Source organism: Pongo abelii, chromosome 19 (assembly GCF_028885655.2).
Source record: "Pongo abelii isolate AG06213 chromosome 19, NHGRI_mPonAbe1-v2.0_pri, whole genome shotgun sequence".
Taxonomy (NCBI): Eukaryota; Metazoa; Chordata; class Mammalia; order Primates; family Hominidae; genus Pongo; species Pongo abelii.
Genome location: NC_072004.2, coordinates 54595224 through 54615587, shown reverse-complemented (window position 1 = coordinate 54615587; position 20364 = coordinate 54595224). Strand labels below are relative to the sequence as shown.

Below are 20364 nucleotides of genomic sequence, written 5' to 3'. Positions count from 1 at the left end.
ACCTTGATGTGATTATTATGTACTATATGCCTATATCAAAATATCTCAAGTACTCCATAAATATACATATCTACTATGTACCCACAAAAATTAAAAATTAAGAAATAGCTGTATATATACATATCTATGTGTATGAGGCATATTAGCTTCATTATAATAACATGAATTAGGTAAAAGTCCCCAAGTGGTCAAAGAAACACTTTTCAATGTATTAGATCTTCAAATAAGACTACATATTTCAGACATGCACCACAAACAAAAGCTATAGGTAGCCATCAAAGTACAAGTTTCTAATAGAGCCCAGAATCTTTTAAATAAAAAAGAAATTTTAGTCTTATGTATCAAGACAAGATACTTCATTGCTAGGAAACTGCTAGACAAACATCATCAATACATGAACAAACTCAAAATTCAACCACATGCCTGCCAATCTTGACTATTGTGACACATCCAAATGACACATTAATGATATAATTAAAGACTGTCCTAAAAGCTGAGAAATTTAACTCCCAACGACTCCAGTGTTTCAGATAAATAGTTATTCCTTAAGTGTTTAACCTCTGTAGCTTGCCTACGATTATGTTCAGCTTAACTGACTTTTCTGAATAGATCAGGGATCCCATTAAAAGAAAGAACGAAAGTCGTAGAAAAGCAAGAGAAAGGGAAAAGCAGGATGAAGAAAGGGGTAAAGAGAAGAAGTAAGAGAAAAGAAATACAGTACCGGAAGAAATTAACATCATAATATGAAATGCATTTTCACATGACAGAGTCAACTATATAAAGAAAGGCATCTTTAGATTTATCATTGAGCAATTTATGTTCCAGCCACAGTGAAATTGAACTATGTTATCTAACATCTTTTTCCAAAACACTTATAATCAAGACCACTTCCTGGTCTGTCAATAAAAAGGAGTTTCTTTCTTTCTTTTTAAGAATACTCAGGATATAGAGGTGGTGCTAACAATCAGTATCAAGGCAGGAAGACAGAATTCCACCTAATGCTTTTTTAGAAAACTGCTATTAGAGAAGTGATTCTGCTCTATGACCTTGAAGACATATCAGCATATATAAATGAGCAGAGAAGGACTGCTAAAGATACTAGCTGTCAAAATAAGTAGGGAAAGTTTAATCCTTTAAATAACATTACAGAGGATAACAAGTTGCCTATCCACAAAATGTAAAATAATATAACTGTTGCTATTAGTTAACTAGCTGGATGGCTTTTCAGACATTATTAAAAATGGAAAAAACCTGTAAAAATGGAAAACTAGTAATAAGGTGACGACATTATCTGCATGATTTTTGGACCTCAACTATGGAATGTTATTTGTAATTAACATTTTCTCATCATAGAAAGAAGAGCTAGATAGGAGTCGAGTCGCATTACTGATTTAATTCTATAGCACTAAATACCATGAATATCATGAGAAATAACATTTACCATGTACAGATTAGGCAACTGTGATAACAAATATTAAACAAGTACAGGTACCACTCACTATTCAAACCCCTGCTCTCAAATTTAGGACACAAACATATTTATATAATTTTTTCTTTAAGACACTCACTAGTCAATATTTTGAACTCAGGAACTACGCAGATGTGAATAGCAAGAGATAAATTATATGTGCTCCTGCTTGGCCACATTTCAAAATCCTATAGAACTGACACAGAAAATGTTTGTGGACATGAGAGAAGTAGAGGATTCTTTTAGAACTGGGGTCAGGAAACTTTTTCTGTGAAGGACCAGATGATAAATTTTAGGCCTTGAAGACAAGAAAGCAAAATCAAGGGTACCATGTAGTTGTTGTTTATAACAAGAGAAAAACCAAATTTTGACAAAAATTTTTGTAGATGCAATTCAAAATATAATAATTCAATATAGTTTTTTTGTAATATAGATCTACAATGAGAAGAAAGACATTCTTTTTATGGGAATAATCTTTTGCTCAGTTGAAATTCAAAATTAGTGTTATTAGATTCTCCACAGTACAGAGAGGAAAAACTAAAGAAAGTCTTCCCTTAAGAAAAATCCATACAAGACATGAGTTAAGAACATGAGACCAATGAAATTAAGGTACTTTATTTTTAAGGTACTTTAAAAAATTCAATAGCAAGCCAGGCACAGTGATACACTTGTAGTTCCAGCTACTCAGGAGGCTAAGGTAGAAGGATCGCTTAAGCCCAGGAGTTATGAGGCTGCAGTGAGTTATGACTGTGCCACTGTACTCTAGCTTGGGGCAGCAGAGTAAGACCCCCAATCTGTAAAATAAATTAATTAATTTAAAAAATATAGATTATCTGCTTAAAAGAAGAAAAATGACATTCAATAGCAAGCAGATATTTTGTTTATTTTGTTTTCAAGGTAGAATATAGCTATATATAATAAAATAATAAAACATAAATACAGAAAATCACTTTGGTATTTTTAAAAAATCACACACACATAAATCCCACAACTATTTCTCATTATCTTGGAACACATCCTTCCTTCAGGCAATTCTTAATGCAAATATACAGTATATCTATCCATTTATATATATTACATAACTACATATACACATTTGTGCATACACATATAATTTCTTTTCAGATTAGATTTAAAATACCAATTTGAAATGAAAAATAATCTACAAAGTTTAATATTATAGAAGATTATGAAAATACACAGAAACAGTACTATAAATATAAAGCCATATATATTATAAGCTTTACCTAGAGGCAATATATCACAGTAAATATATCTACCACTTACAAGCTATACGGCCATATGAAAGTTAATTACCAGCTCTGTGCCTTGAGATTCTTCATTTGCAAAATAGGAATAATTATGCCAATTTCATAGGGTTGTTGGGTGTGAGTTATTACATACAGCACTTAGAACAGTGCCTAGCACTTAATAAGCACTATACAAAGATGTTTGCTATTATTATTATTGTCTTCATAAAAATATATTACAACTCTGACCAAATGTCTATTTTCACTGCTATCAACATACTGCTATCACTCTTGTGGCTGGGCACAGTGGCTCATGTAGGTAATCCTAGTAGTTTGGAAAACCAAGGCAGGCAGATCACTTGAGGTAAGGGGTTCCAGACCAGCCTGGCCAACATGGTGAAACCCTGTCCCTACTAAAAATATAAAAATTAGCTGGGTGTGGTGGCACATGCCTGTAATCCCAGCTACTAGGGAGACTGAGGCAGGAGAATTGCTTGAACCTGGGAGGAGGCAGAGGCTGCAGTGAGTCAAGATCATGCCACTGCACTTCAGCCTGGGTGAAAGAGCGAGACCCTGTCTCAAGAAAAAAAAAAAATACACTTAAAACACTATCATCTACAAGGTTACTATATTAGTCTCTTACTTGGACTCTTAATCGAGATCACCTATAAGCAACCCAAGTCAAAGTAGACAAATCATACTTCTTCAACATTAAAAACTTTGCGTGTACAAAGAATACATTGGCTGGGCATGGTAGCTCATGCCTATAATCCCAGCACTTTGGGAGGGGGAAGTGGGAGGATTGCTGGAGGCCAGGAGTTCAAGGGTAGCCTGTGCAACATAGCAAGGACCTGTCTCTACAAAAAATAAAAACAAATTAGCTGGCATGGTGGCACATGTCTGTAGTTCCAGCTACTTAAGAGGCTACGGTGGGAGAATCGCTTCAGCCCAGGAGCTTGAAGCTGCAGTGAGCCATACTGGTGCCACTGCATGCCAGCAGCGTGAAAATCTGTCTCCAAAAAATAAATAAATAAATACAGACAGACAGACAGACAGACAGACAGACAGACAGAAAGAAAGAAAGAAAGAAAGAAAGAAAGAAAGAAAGAAAGAAAGAAAGATCAGGTAGAGTGGCTCCTGTCTATAATCCCAACACTTTGGCAGGCTGAGGTGGGCAGATCACTTGACCCCACAAGTTCAAGACTAGACTGGGCAACATGGTGAAATCCTGTCTCTGCAAAAAAATAGAAAAATTAGCTGGGCATAGTGGTGTGCGCCTGTAGTCCCAGCTACTCAGGAGGCTGAGGTGGGAGTATTGCTTGAGCCCAGGGAGGTCAAGATTGGTGTGAGCTGTGATTGCACCACTGCATTTTACCCTGGGAGACAGAGTGAGACCCTGTTTCAAAAAAAAAAAAAAAAAAAAAAGAATACCATTAAGAAAGTTTAAAAAGCCATAAAATGAATGGGGTAAAGTATTTGCAAATAATACATCTGATAAAGATCTAGTATCTAGAATACATAAATAACTTAAACAATTCAACAACATAAAGACAACCCAATTAAAAGTAAGCAAAGGACTGGGACAAATATTTCTCCAAAGAAGATAAACAAATGGCCAATAGCATATGAAAAGACTCTCAACATCATTAGTCATTAAGGAAATGCAAATAAAAACCACAATGAGATACCACTTCATACCCAAAAGAATGGCTAAAATAAAAAAGATGATAACAAGTTTTGGTGACAATGTGCAGAAACTGAAACCCTCAAATTTCCATAGGGGAAATATAAATGGTGTAGCCACTTAGAAAGTGCTTCTGCCAAATGCAATGGCTCACGCCTGTAATCCCAGTACTTTGGGAGGCTGAAGTGGAAGGTTCACCTGAAGCCACAGAGATAAGCCTGGGCAACACAGTGAAACCTTGTGTCTACAAAAATAAAAAAGAAAAATAGCCAGGTGTGGTGGCATGTGCCTATAGTCCCAATCATTTGGGAGGCTGAGGTGGGAGGATCACTGGTGCCCAGGAATTTGAGGCTGCAGTGAGCTATGATTAAGCCACTGCACTCCAGCCTGTGCAACAGAGCAGGACTTCAGCTCTAAAAAATAAAAGTTTTAAAAAAATTGTTTCCAAAAGTATAACATAAAGTTACCATATGACCCAGCATTTTCACTCCTAGATAGATATTCAAGAGAACTAAAAACATACATTCAGACAAAAACCTATATACAGGCCGCGGTGGCTCAAGCCTGTAATCCCAGCACTTTGGGAGGCCGAGGCGAGCGGATCACGAGGTCAGGAGATGGAGACCTTCCTGGCTAACATGGTGAAACCCCATCTCTACTAAAAATACAAAAAATTAGCCGGGTGTGGTGGCAGGCGCCTGTAGTCCCAGCTACTCAGGAGGCTGAGGCAGGAGAATGGCGTGAACCCGGGAGGCAGAGCTTGCAGTGAGCCACTGCACTCCAGCCTGAGCAACAGAGAAAGACTACACCTCAAAAAAAAAAAAGCAAAAAACTACATACAAATATTCACAGCTGGATTCCTAAGCCCAAATGTGGAAATAACTTAAATGTCTATCAACTGATAAATGAATAAACAAAATGTCATATATCCATATAATGAAATAGTATTTACTCATCCATGAATAGGAATGAAGTTTCTGATGCATATTTAAAAATGGATGAACTTTGAAGCATTATGCAAAGTGAAAGAAAGCAGACATAAAAGGCCACATATTGTATTATTCCATTTTATATGAAATGTATAAAATAAGCAAATCCACAGATACAGAAAATAAATTAGTAATTGCAGAGGAGCAGGGAGAGGGGGATGGAGAGTGACTTGGATAGGTACAAGGTTCATTTTGGGGTGCTGAAAATGTTCTTGAATTGAATGGTAGCGATCAATGTGTAACTCTGTGAGTATACTAAAAAACTACTGAACTGTACACTATAAAATGGTGAACTTTATGTATGTGAATTATACCTCAATAAATCTGTCATAAAAAAATGAAAGGAACACTAACTAGCCAGTTTGCTGAAAGTGAAGTTCTATAGCCTCTTTTTATAGTTTGTGGTTCCTTTTAATAGCCCCCTTAGTTCTTAGAGATGCCTTTGCTGTCCTATGCTCAAAGGAAGATAAGCAGTTTAGGCTGAGAAGCCTAAACCAGCATTTTTATCTGTGCCTATCGTGGCTCATTTCACATCTGGGGTTGCGTTAAACAAATGGCTTGAATATACTATGGGTAAAAGGTATAACCAGATGTTCTTATTAAGTTTCCTTCCATTCAGCATAAAAATGTGTCATAAGAAGAAAAACTCAAGCAAACAGCACTTAACTTAATCTGGGAATCCTCATTAGGGCACTCGTTATTACCAATTTAGAGTTTTTAAGTATACAAATGTCAGAGTTCTTAACTAATGAGATACAAATACAGTATTACAGTGTTTAATTAAATGTTTTGCAAATTTATGTTAGGTTATGTAATTTACCATTCATTAAATGTTTCCTGTATTATTTAGCATATTTATAATATCTCACATTTATTTCTCATTATAATGATATAAAATTTGGCTAATCAGAAACCAATCAGGCCTCTAAAATGCTAATATATTTGTTCTTTAAAACGTACTGTAGTCATAGTCCAGTAATTCTGATTTATACAAATACTTTTTGTAATCTGAGTTATTCATTTTTAAATATTTCATTGATTTGAGAATTCAAAACTGTAGTATTTGGGGAAACCAATATCTAATATAGTAGATATACTCATATGGAACATACAATTTCTAAAGAGTGTTTTCAACTATGTTCAACATTTTATCAAAACTTAAAAAAATTAATTCACAAAATGGGTTGAAGTCAAAGTACATATGAAACAAGAGGATTGGGTACTAGAACTAAATGTTACTACATTTCAGCATCTAAGACGTAGAAATCAGCATCTTATAAGGCTGTGAATTCACCAGCAAAAACTCAATAACAACCTCAATTAATAAGAATGATAACATTTTGGGATTAACATCCTAAAAAAATCTAAAGCAGAGATTGTTAAACTTTAGTGTGATAAGAAGCACTTAGGTGATCTGTATAAAATGCACATCCTGTGGTCCTACCTTCAGAATTATGATTCAGTAGTTATTTGGGTAGGAGGGGGGATGACCAAGAAATATGCATTTTTAGAATACTTAAATAATAACTCTGGTACTGATCAGCAATACCAAGCTAGAAAATAAAGTGACCAGCAACAGCATTCCCTCCAACCCCATATCAAACCTTAGAAATTATAGAAAAAATATTTTTAGGCCGGGTGTGGTGGCTCACGCCTGTAATCCTAGCACTATGGGAGGCTGAGGCGGGTGGATCACTTGAGGTCAGGAGTTCAAGACCAGCCTGGCCAACATGGTGAGACCCTGTCTCTACTAAAAACACAAGAACTAGCCAGGTGTGGTTCATGCGCCTGTAATCCCAGCCACTCAGGAGGCTGAGGCAGGAGAATCACTTGAACCCGGGAGGTGGAGGTTGCAGTGAGCTGAGATTACACCACTGACCTCCAGCCTGGGGGACAGAGCAAGACTCCTTCATATATATATATTTTAATAATAAGGTAATAGCAATGGTTGTCTAGGGCAGCAGCAGGGCAGAGAGCACTGACCAAAAAGGGCAGGAGGAAAGTTGTTTCTGAGATAAGAACACTATTCTATATCTTGATTATGGTGATGATTTATATAGATTTAACTACTGAGAGGCAAATCCAACATCCATCTCCAACATTCACTCCTTCACTGGATGTCACCACAGATACTTAATCTGTGATTGCCTAGCCTCTTTTACAACAAGTGGTGACATAGTTATGATCACTCAAAGGCAGGTGGCTATTGCAGGATTCTGGAACAGTATCTGCTTTCCTGATAAAGGAAATTAACATCACTGATGCTGCCCTTTCTCCCCATCTTATTGCCTTGAAGTCTGAAATGATGCCCAGGGAAGTGACATTTATAAAGGAATCATGAGGGAAAGAGCAAAAAAAGTCACAAAGACATCATTCAGCCAAGACCAGCAGCAAACATTTTATAACGTGATAAAAAACAAACACTGATTTTAAAAAACCATTGTTAAATGTGGTTTTCTTTCTATGGCCAAAAGTATGCCTAATGATTCAAATAACAACGTCCTTTCTAACCCTACTGGAAAAGAAAGAAAACCCAAGAGCAGACAGTGCTTGGATAAAAAGTCTCAAGACCAAGAGAGTTATCATAAAGATAACTGCATATAGCAATAACTACCTTGCCAAAGTCCAAGCCATTTGATGAGGTTATGTTTAATGAAAACATATAGAAATATAAAAAAGGGAATTAAAGTACAAGTTCTAGAGACATTCCCAGCCATGTACTTCAACATTTGTTATCCTTCAGAACTGATAAAAACACGTGCACTTTCAGGCTGGACACAGTGACCCATGCCTGCAATCTCAGAGCTTTGGGAGGCCAAAGTGGGAGGATCTCTTGAGGCCATGGATTCAAGACCAGCCTGGGCAACATAGCAACACCCTCTCTAAAAAATGTTGATAAAAATTAGCTGGGCATGGTGGTATGCACCTGTATGTAGTCCCAGCTACTTGGGAGGCTGAGGTGGAGGATCTCTTGAGCCCAGGAGTTCAAGGCTGCAGTGAACAATGATTGCACTACTACACTCTAGCCTGCATGACAGAGCAAGCAAGACCCTGTCTCAAAAAAAAGGAAAAAAAAAAGGCCAAGTGAGATAAAAGCCCAACATCTTAGCTGTCCCACCTTATCCAAATGGTAGCTTCCCCTGCCATGCACACAGGGGATAACATTACTAAAGGGCAGTTGTCACTGGAGCAACTGGCATGTGCACATTAAAAACACTAGTCCATGCTTTTCATGGAGGAAAAATACACTGGAATGGGATATAAAATGGTGGGACCCTTTAGTCCGATTCAATGTACTATCACTGTGACTTATGTTGATGAATACATAACTGGTATTAATGGCTTACATGACTGTACTTAAATGCTTGTACCAGAGGATATCATCGAACATGTACACCAAGGTGATAGTGGGACAACTGCACAACAGACCACCTATTAGACTTCCAGTTCCTTCCCATATTATACAGCAGAAACAACATAGGATTCCAAGAGTAAAACGTTTAGGTAAAGACTTAATGGCTGCTGAAGTACTCAGAGGTGTTATCTCAGTACAACATCGCCACCTGCCTGATGCAGCCACCAAGTACACTCCCTTTTTTAGAAGGCTGCTATTAACCAGCTACAAAGTTCTAATTGTAATTGAACAATTGACCCATGGAGGCCTCGTGACTTTCTAGACCCACTTGGGGATGGGTCAACTAAAATTTGAAAATGAACAAGGTGGGAAGAGCCCAACCAAAAGGGACCGCTATTCAAATGGAAATGGTATATTCCAGAGTACAGCCAGTCTGTTTGAGCAGAACCTTGGGTATTACAGCCACTTTATCTTTTATTCCACTATCTGAAGCATGCCACTGGCTCAAGAGGCACTGGATTCACAGAGCTTCCTTTAAATACCTGGGCCTGACTGACTGACGGCTCAGCTAAGATGAAACCTGATGATGCCCACTGGGCCTTGACAGCTGTATAACCCCAACAACTCTGGAAGGTTGATTGAAATAAGGAGCAACCAGCATGGTAGAATAATGCAAAGCCATCACCCCAGCTTTAATTCAGGGTTAGGCAAAACCTATGACGGTGGTGGGCCAACTGTGCCCATTCGTTTATGTACTGCCTATGGAAGCTTTTGTATGACAGCAGGAGAGCTGAGTATAGAGACCATATGGAACGCAGAGTCAAAGATACTTATTATCTGGTCCTTCAAAGAAAAAGTTCGCCAACTCCTAATTCTGAAAACCCTCTAGAAGTTTTATTTTTACTGACTTTTCCTCAGCTGGCAATGGCCTGGCCAGTGGTCTCATCTGCCACAAGGAAGACTAAACACTAGGAAATTACAAATGCACCTCTTTGGGGCCATGAGTTCTGCAAACAAATCATAGCTGCTAATTGAACAATCTGGATCACTCACGGCCAAGGTAAGGTTCTATTCACTGATGGAAATGACTGGAATCAAGCTGCTTATCAAGCCTACAGTACCCAGCACTGCACTGTGATTGCCATCCAAATCCATCAATAATAAATGTTTTGCCTCTGGCTTAAGTATCATCTATTATCCACTGTTTCATATCCATTCAAACTAGGCATGATGTCATAATTGAAAATAATAGGTATTCTGCAGTTGTTGGGTTTGGTTATCTAATAGGCCAATGTAGCTAGTAGTGTTATTCTAATAATTTATGTCTTTTTTCTCTATTCTGTCAACATCAAGAAAGTGGTATTAAAATCAACAATGCTGATTGTAGAATTATTCATCCTATTAATTCTGATTTTATTTAATGTATTTTAAAACTCAGTTTTAGATGCATACATTTATTTTATTTTTTATCATCCAGCTCAAAATGTCAAGATGCATTTAAATTATGTGCATTTAAAACTGAGTCTACGTGCATACATTTAAATTTTCCTGATAATTTGACTTTTGAACAGTACAAAATATCTCTGGTAATAGGCTTTGTCTTAAATTCTATTTTAGTTGATATTAATATAGTTGAATTTCCAATATTCTTATGTTTCTTATTTGGATGATGTATCTTTTAACATACATTTACTATCATATTAATGTCTCTATATTCAACACTACCTTATAGGCAATTTCTTCCTTTATATTGGAGTACATTAATATTTAATTTCTATATGGTTGAATTTTGATATACCATTTAATATCTGTTTTCTGTTTATCCCTCTTTTTCTTGTGCTTCTGCCTTTCCTTTCCTGTCTTTTGTATTAACTGAACATTTTCTAGTATGCCATTTTCATTGAAGCATTGATTTTTTATGTATAGCAACATTGAATCTTGCAATAGTACAGCTCCATATACCTGCCTCCACCCTAGCATCCTCCATCTTTGTGCTACAGTCCTCTTATGCATTACGTGTACATATAATACAATACCCACAAACTAATTCAATCATTCCCATATATTAGACACAAATTTTTAAAAGGGAAAAATCATCCTTTCTATTCAACAAGAAATGACCATATTCTTCACTATTTCCTAAAGATGCAAGTTTGCTTCTGGTATTATGTGCCATTAGCATAATTTCTAGTGTGGATGTCCTGGCTTTACTGCTCCTTCATCCTTGAGAGATATTGTTGTTTGATGGAAAACTTCAGGTGGCCAATATTTTATTCTTTGAGTCCTTCAGACATGTTATTCCACTGTCTTCTGACTTCCATGGTTTCCAGTGAGAAGTCAATAGTGTGTTAAAATGTACTTTCTCTGTGTGCAATGCATTACTTTCGTCTGCCTACTTTCAAGATTTCCTCCTTACTTTGGTTTTCAGAAAAATGACTATGATGTCCTTTGACATGGTTTTTGTTGTATTTAATCTTATGTGTTGTTTGCTTATCTTTTTGAAGTTGTAAATGTATGTCTTTCAACAAAAGTGGAAACTTTCCCACTTTTAGATTTTTTTTCCTCCCTTACTCTCCTCACCTTCTGCAATAACTACATGTATGTTGGCTCTGATATTGTCCCACAAGTTGCTAAGGCTCTACTTATTTTCTATTTTTTCACTCATTTGGTTTGGAAATTTCTAGTGATCTACCTTCAAATTCATTTATTCAATCAAATTCTACTGTTAACACATCCATTTCATTTTTATTTTTGATATTGTATTTTTAAGTTGTAGACTTTTCACTAGGTAATTTCCTGTATTTTCTCTTTCTCTGCTGACATTTCTTACCCTTTTATTTAAAAGAAGCATATTTTCCTTCATATCACTGAGCATAGTAATAATAGATGCTTTAAAATAATTTCTACCAGAAGATGGAGACTTCCAGTTCCAAAACGGTGGTATAGAAGCTATAGCTGGCTTCTCTACCCCTGCAGAAAACCAAAAACAAATATATAGTACCGAGATTTTAACCAGCAACACTCAGAACTCAAATATGAGGATGAGACACTTCCTGGGGCCACAGAGAAGTAAAAAAAAAACCTCAGAGTGAATGGTAAGAGATTCAGACTTCCAGATCTGTGATGCCCCTCCCCCAGTTCTGCCTGGCATCAAGAGCACAGAAAATCTCCCCCCCCCCCCCCACTCATGGTGACTATACTGAAAAAAGTGACATTGAGGTGGTAAACCAGCTTTCCCACCATCTTGAGTGCTCTGGCGGGAAAACTATCCTTGCCTTAACTGGCAGGAAGTATCGTGGCTGCCTGATGTGAGAAACAAACCCTGAGGACAGGCCAAGACAAAGTGGGGAGGCTAGACTACCATCCCTAGCCCTGGAAACTCTGTTCCATTACTTGGCCAAAGGAGACACCAAATTAGAGTGGCTGTTCAGCAGCACCATGCAGTAGGAAATAGATTACAAAGGTCCCTGGGCACAAACCCCTAGCCAGACTTGATACACTGTGGGGATAACCACTTTGGGATGCTCCCAAATCAGGATAGGCAGTACTACAATCATTTAGCAGAGCCAAGGTGAACCTGGGCTTTAGGTACCACCTATGTCCAAAAAAAAAGGCAACAACTTAATTGTAAAGATTCACTGACAGGCCAGACACGCTGCCTCATGCTCGTAATTCCAGTGCCTTGAAAAGCCAAGGCAGGTGAGAGGATCACTTCAGGCCAGGAGTTTGTGACAGGCAGGGCAACACAATGAGAGTCTGTCTCTAACAACAACAACAAAAAAATTCTTTTTAAAGTTAACCAGGTATGGTGTCATGTGCCTGTAGTCCTAGCTACTCAGGAGGCTGAGGTTAGAGGATTGCTCCAGCCCAAGAGTTCAAGATTACAGTGAGCAATGACTGCACCACTGTACTCCAGCCTGGGCAACGAAATGAGCCCTGACTCTAAAAGGATTTAAAAAAATGCACTAAGCAAAATATACCCAATAAAAACAAAACAAGGTAGACAGATAAAACTGAAATAAAGTATCAATGCAAAGATATAGATATACACACGGAAAAAACAACAGCAAGTAGGGAATTATGACTTCCCCAGTGGACAAAGCAAAACTCCAGTGACAGATCCTAATGAAAGAGTGATCTGTGAGCCCTCTGACCAAGAATTCAAAATAGCAGTTTTAAGGAAACTCAGTGATCTCCAAAACAACAACAACAACAACAACAAAAAACACACAGAAAAGCAATTCAGAAATTAAGCCATTCAGAAATTTATCAGAGAAATTAAACAAAGAGATTGGGAAAAAATATGGAAATCTTGGAACTGAGAAACATATTTGCTGAACTGAAGAAGTCATCAGAGACTCTCAACAGTGGAATGGACCAAGTGAAGGAAAGAATCAGTGACCTAAAATACTGGCTATTTGAAAATACAATCGGCGGTGTGGGGGGCGGTGGGGGAAGGAAAAAGAACAAAAAGGAATGAATACCACCAACAGGATGCAGACAATTACCTCAAAAGACCAAATCTAAGAATTATTGGTATTCAAGAGGGAGATAAGACTAAAGGGTAGAAAATGCAGCCAAAGAAATAATAATGGAAAACTTTCTAAAACTTAAGAAAGATATAAATATCCAGTTATAGGAAGGACTGAGAACAACAAACACTCAACCCAAATAAAAATACTCTAACATGTATAATAATGAAACTCTCAAAGGTCAAGGACAAAGAGAAGATCCTAAAAGCAGCACGAGAAAAGAAGCAAATACTGCATCTCCAATTTGCCTGGCAACAGACTTCCCAATGTAAATCATACAAGCCAGGAGGGAGTATAACAACATTTTCAAAGTGCTCAAGGAGAAAACATTGCCATCCAAGAATACTGTATTCAGCAAAATTATACTTGAAATATGAAGGGGAAATAAAGTATTTCTGAGACAAACAAAAACAAATAATTCGCCACCACCTGACCCACCTAACAAGAAATGCTAACGAGAATAATTCAATCTGAACCAAGAAAACTCTGATGTGCTAAAAGAAAGCTTTTCAAGGTATAAAACCCACTGGTAAAAAGTACATGGTGAAACACAAAATACTCTATAACTGAAATGGTGGTGTACAATCCACTCATAACTCTAGTATGAAACCCAAAAGATAAATCTATCAAAAGTAATAATCGCTATTAGCAACCTGTTATAGGTAATATAAAAAATATAAACTGATACAACCAAAAGTCAAGATGCTGGGGGCGCCAGGCGTGGTAACTCACACCTGCAATCCCAGCACTTTTGGAGGGCATATCATTTGAGGTCAGGAGATCAAGACTAGCCTAGCCAATGCAGTGAAACCCTGTCTCTACTAAAAACACAAAAAAATTAGCTGGACGTGGTGGCACATGTCTGTAATCCCAGCTACTCAGGAGGCTGAGGTAGAAGAATCACTTAAACCCAGGAGACGGAGGTTGCAATGAGCCAAGATCGTGCCACTGGGTAACAGAATAAGACTTGGTCTCAAAAAAAAAAAAAAAAAAGTTGGGTTGATGGAGTAAAAGTATAAATTTTTTTTACATGTTCTTTTTGCCTGCCTTTGTTTCTACTCTTCTATTTGTGATCTAAGATAAGTTGTAGTCTGTTTAAAATAGCTTGTTATATCTATTATAAGATGTCTCTATAAGCCTCCTGGTAACCACAACACAAAAACTTGTAACACAAAATCCTGTAACAGACTCACTAAAAAGAAATGCAACAAATTAACAGCATAATACCAGAGAAAATAACTTACCCACAAAGGAAGGCACTAAGAAAGAAACAACCAGAAAACAAGCAAAAGAATGGCAGTAGTATCTTCTTACTTATCAATAATAACGCTGAATGTAAATGGTCTCGATTATCCAACTAAAAGGCACAGAGTGGCTGAATGGATAAAGAAACAAGACCAAGTTACATGCTGCCTTCAAGAAATCCACTTCACCTATAAAGACACACATAGACTGAAAGTGAAGGGGTGAGAAAAGATACTCCACGTATCTGGAAACCAAAATAGAGCAGGAATAGCTATACTTATATGAAAAAATAGACAACCAATCTAGATTATAAAAAGAGACAGAAAAGGACACTATACAATGATAAAGGGGTCAATTAAGCAAACATATGTAACAATTATAAATATTCAACCAACAATGGATATCTCAAGTCTATAAAGAAAATATTAATAGATCTAAAACAGAGATAGACTGTAATACTATAAAAGAAGGAGACCCCACTCCAGTAATGGACAAATCATTCAGACATAAAATCAACAATGAAACAGCAGAGTTAAACTACACACTAGATCCAACAAGCCTAACTGATATTTAGAGAACATTTTATCCAACTGCGGCAGCATACATTTTCTTTACTAGCACATGGGACATTCTCCAGAAGAGACCATATCTTAGGTCATAAAACAAATCTGAACAAAACTTTTTAAAATAAAAAGCATATCAAATATCTTTTCTGGCCACAATGGACTAAAACTAGAACTTAATAAGAAGAACTGGGGAAAATATATAAACACATAGAAATTAAAAAACATGCTTCTTGAGTGACCAATGGGTCAATGAAGAAATTAAGAAAGAAATTTTAAAATGTCTTGAAACAAGTGAAAATGGAAAAATGGAAATGCAATATACAGGCCGGGCGTGGTGGCTCACGCCTGTAATCCCAGCACTTTGGTAGGCCAAGGGGGCAGATCACTTGAGGTCAGAAGTTCAAGACCAGCCTCGCCAACATGGTGAAACTCTGTCTCTACTAAAAATACAAAAATTAGCCAGGTGTGGTGGCGGGCGCCTATAATCCCAGTTACTCTGGAGGCTGAGGAAGGAGAATCACTTGAACTCAGGAGGCAGAGGTTGCAGTGAGCCAAGATTGCGCCACTGCACTCCAGCCTAGAGTGAGACTCCATCTCAAAAAAAAAAAAAAATTTTCAATATACCAAAACCTATGGGATATAGCAAAAGCAGTACTAGGAGGCAAGTTTATAGCAATAAATGCCTATATCAGAAAAATGAAAAGCTTCAAATAAACAACCTAATGATATACCTCAAGGAACTAGAAGCAAGAACAAACCAAAGCCAAAAATAGTAGAAAGGCAGAAATAATAAAGATCAGAGCAGAAACTAATGAAATTGAAGCTAAAAAGAAATACAGATCAATAGAACAAAACATTGGTTTTCAAAAATGTAAACAAAATCAACAAGTCTTGAGCTAGACTAAGAAAAAAGAGAGAAGACCTAAATAAATAAAATCAGAAACAAAGAAAGGACACATAACAACTGAGACCTCAGAAACACAAAAAATCATTAGAGACTACTATGAACAATTATACACCAACAAACTGGAAAACCTAGAAGAAATGGATAAATTTCTGGAAACACACAACCTCCAAGATTGAATCACGAAGAAATAGAAAACCTCAACAAACCAATAACAAGTAACAAAACTGAAGCTGTAATAAAAAGCCTCCATAAAAAGCAAGAAAAGCCCAGGACTTGACAGCTTCACTGCTGAATTCTACCAAACATTTAAAGAAGAATTAATACCAATTGTACTCAAACTCTTCAAAAAAATTGAAGAGGAGGACATACTTCCAAACTCATTCTATAAGGCCAGCATTACCTTGACACCAAAATCAGATAAGGACATGACAACAAGAAAAGAAAACTACAGGTCAATATCCCTGATGAACATATATGTGAAAATCCTCAACAAAATACTAGCAAACAGAATTCAACAACACACTAAAAAGATCATTTATAATATCAAATGGGATTCATTCCAGGGTTGCAAGGATGGTTCAACATAAGCAACTCAATAAACATGATATATCATATTAACAGAATCGAGAACAAAAACCACATATTTCAACAGATACTGAAAAAGTATTTTATAAAATTCAACACCCTTTATGATAAAAAACCCCTAATCAAAATGGGTATAGAAGCAACATACTTCAAAATAATAAAGACCATATATGACAAATCCACAGCTACCATCATACTGAACAGGGAAAAAATGAAGGCCTTTCCTCTAAAGACTGGAACAAGACGAGTATGTCCACTCTCACTACTGTTACTCAACATAATACTGCCAGTCCTGGCCAGAGCAATTAGGCAAGAGAAAGAAATAAAGAGCAACCAAATTGGAAAGGAAGAATTCAAATCAGCCTTGTTTGCAGACAACATGATCTTATATCCAGAAAAGGCTACAGAACTCACCAAAAAATTGTTAGAGCTGATCAGCAAATTCAGTAAAGTTGCAAGTTACAAAACGAACATACAAAAACCAGTAGCATTTGGCCGGGTGCAGTGGCTCACGCCTGTAATCCCAGCACTTTGGGAGGCCGAGGCGGGCGGACCATGAGGTCAGGAGATCGAGACCATCCTGGCTAACACGGTGAAAGCCTGTCTCTACTAAAAATACAAAAAAATTAGCCGGGCATGGTGGCGAGCGCCTGTGGTCCCAGCTACTCGGGAGGCTGAGGCAAGAGAATGGCGTGAACCCGGGAGGCGGAGCTTGCAGTGAGCCGAGATCGCACCACTGCACTCCAGCCTGGGCGACAGAGCGAAACTCCATCTCAAAAAAAAAAAAAAATCAATAGCATTTATACACATCTACAGAGAACAATCTGAAAAAGAAATCAAGAAAGCAATCCCATTTGTAATAGCCACAAAAATATAAAATTCCTAGGTCTCAATCTAACTAAAGAAGTGAAAGATCTATAAAAAGAAAACTATGAAATATGAAAGAAATTGAAGAAGACACAAAAAAATGGAAGATATTCCATGCTTATGGATCAAAGAATACTGTTACAACGACAATACTATCCAAAGTAGTTTACAGATTCAATGCAATCCCTATCAAAATTCCAATGACATTCTTACAGAAATAGGAAAAAAAAAAAAAATTTAACATTTATATGGAGCCACAAAAGACCACAAATAGCCAAAGCAATCCTCAGCCAAAGGAACTGAAGGCATCACACTTCCTGACTTCAAAATTTACTACAGGTATATATAACCAAAACAGCATGGTGCTGGCATAAAAATAGATACACAGACCAATGGAACGGACTAGAGAAACCAAACATACATCCATGCATTTACAGTCAATTCATCTTTGACAAAGACACCAAGAACATAAGAAGGTAAAAGAACAGTCTTTTCAATAAGTGGTGCTGGGATAACTGGATAGCTATGCAGAAGAATGAAACTAGACCTCTATCTCTCACCATAACAAAAATCACATCAAAATCGATTAAAGACATAAATCTAAGACCTCAAACTATGAAACTACTAAAAGAAAACTTTGGAGAAACAGTCCAGGACATTGGTCTGGGCAAAGCCTTTTTGTGTAAGACCTCAAAAAAGCAAAAATAGACAAATGGGATTACCTGAAGCAAAGAAGCTTCTACACAGAAAAAGAAATAATCAACAAAGTGAAGAAACAACCCACAGAATGGAAGAAAATATTTGCAAACTATCCATCTGACAAAGAATTTATAACTACAATATATAAAGAGCTCAAGTAACTCAATAGCAAAAACCTCCAAATAATCCAATTTTAAAATGGGCAAAATCCAACCCCATTAGGAACAAAAGAAAAAATAAGAAAATTTAAAAATGGGCAAAAGACCTGAACACACATTTCTCAAAAGAAGACATACAAATGGCCAATAGGTATATGAAAAAAATGCTCAACATCACTAGTCATCAGAGAAACACAAATCAAAACCACAATGGGATATCATCTCACCCTAGTAAAAATGGCTTGTATCAAAAGGACAATCAATAAAAGATGTTGGTGAGAATGTGGAGAAAAGAGACCCTTGCACACTGCTGGTGGAAATGTAAATTAGTGCAGCCACCATGGAGCACAGTATGGAGGTTACTCAGAAAACTAAAAATAGAATTACCATATGATCCAGCAATTCTGCTACCAGGTATATAGCCAAAAGAAAGAAAATCAATGCATCTAAGGGATATCTGTACTTCCATGTTTATTGCAGCACTGTTCACAATAGCCAAAATATGGAATCACTCTAAGTGTTCATCAACAGATGAATAAATAAAGCATATATGGTATACACAGCAATGAAATATTCAGCTATTAAAAAAAAGAATGAAATCCTGTCATTTGCAGCAACATAGCTGAAACTGGAGGCCATTATGTTAAGAGAAACAAGCCAGGCACAGTGAAATGTTGCATGATCTCACTCCTAGGTGGGAACTACAAAAGTGGATCTTTGATCCTTTTGTAGTTCATAAGCATGATGATTGGGTTTTCACACTGCTGTGTGAGATGTGCCTCCCTCAAGCCTCGTTACAATGTCAGCACATTACCCATCTGATGTGAAAAAGAAAAAACAGTGGGCCTCATGAAGATAGAGAGCAGAATGGCAGTTATCAGAGGCCAGGAAGTGTGGGGCAGGGTGCAATGAAGGGGAAGAAAAGGAATATAAATGTATTTATTACCACTGAACTGTACACTTAGAAATGGTAAAGATAGTAAATTTTATATGTATATTTTTTTAAGTATAAAAAAGGAGAAATTTGATATGGTATAGAAACTTTCTATACTATCTTCACAACTTTTCTGTAATTCTAAAATGATTCCAAAATTGAAAATTTATTTTAAAAATAAAATAATTTTTATAATTTACTACATCTGAGTAATCTTGAGGTTCATTCTGCTAATGTGACTACTGTGATCCTATAGATTGAAGCAGCAGCTCCTGCATGACAGTTTCCACCTGGACTTTCCTTCTGGTCAGCCCTACTGATTTCAGACTAGCCTAGCCAGCCCCCAGAATCATATATGCTGATACACCTCTTTAATGCCCTACTGATTCTGTTTCTCTGGTAGAATCTTAACTGATACAGAGGTTTAATCCAGTTCCTATCATTCCATCATAGCTAAATGACAAAATTTATGATATGATTTTAAGTTTTTCATAATTTCTCCCTGACCTCAAATATCTCCCTTACTGCCATTCAGAGTGCTTCTAATTTTACCATTCAATAATACTTCCTTTGGATCTTCTGGTATTTGAATATCCTACCAAGGAGAAAAAGATGTTACTATGAGGAGTTTCATGGTTGGGAAAATGTGCTCTGAAGGCCAAGAGTGTAGCTTGACAACATTCTGCTGAAGACATCAGGCATGTGTTTTATGGGTCCACTCAATCAGCAGAAGCCAGGAATAGACAGACAAATGCAAGAAAGATCTGTGGAGTGTCCTCTTGTCTGATGGCATGAATCCCCATGACATACACAGGAGATACACAAGGTTTTTGAGAAAGTAGTATCTGCAGAAACACTGCCATCTTGGACTGAAAGGCACAAAGGCATGATTAAAAAAAAAAAAAGAAGAAGGCGGCGGCTACTGGACTTGCAAAATTCCACAAGCAGGACACAGGCTGATAGAGCTACCTAGATGCAAACCTGTGCTACCCTTCAATAAAATGCATGAATGACTCCAAGGGCAGAGATGTGCACTTAAAGGCCTAAGCTGTGTGTACAAAGGCAGGAGTGGGCAGAGCCACAGGCCCAGAAAATGAAGCCGCAGTCCAGGAGTGCAGTGCCTCA

At 37.1% G+C, this 20364-nt stretch overlaps 1 protein-coding gene and 1 non-coding gene across 13 annotated transcripts in view; one reads left to right on the top strand and one right to left on the bottom strand.

The window, feature by feature from the left end:
• Nucleotides 1–20364, bottom strand: part of BCAS3 (BCAS3 microtubule associated cell migration factor) — a 703083-nt gene that overhangs the window by 408468 nt on the left and 274251 nt on the right. The gene's annotated exons all lie outside the window — the stretch shown is intronic.
• On the top strand, nucleotides 19026–19129 carry LOC112129815 (small nucleolar RNA U13). Its single transcript, XR_002912167.1, has one exon. It is a non-coding gene; the product is annotated as a small nucleolar RNA U13 (small nucleolar RNA).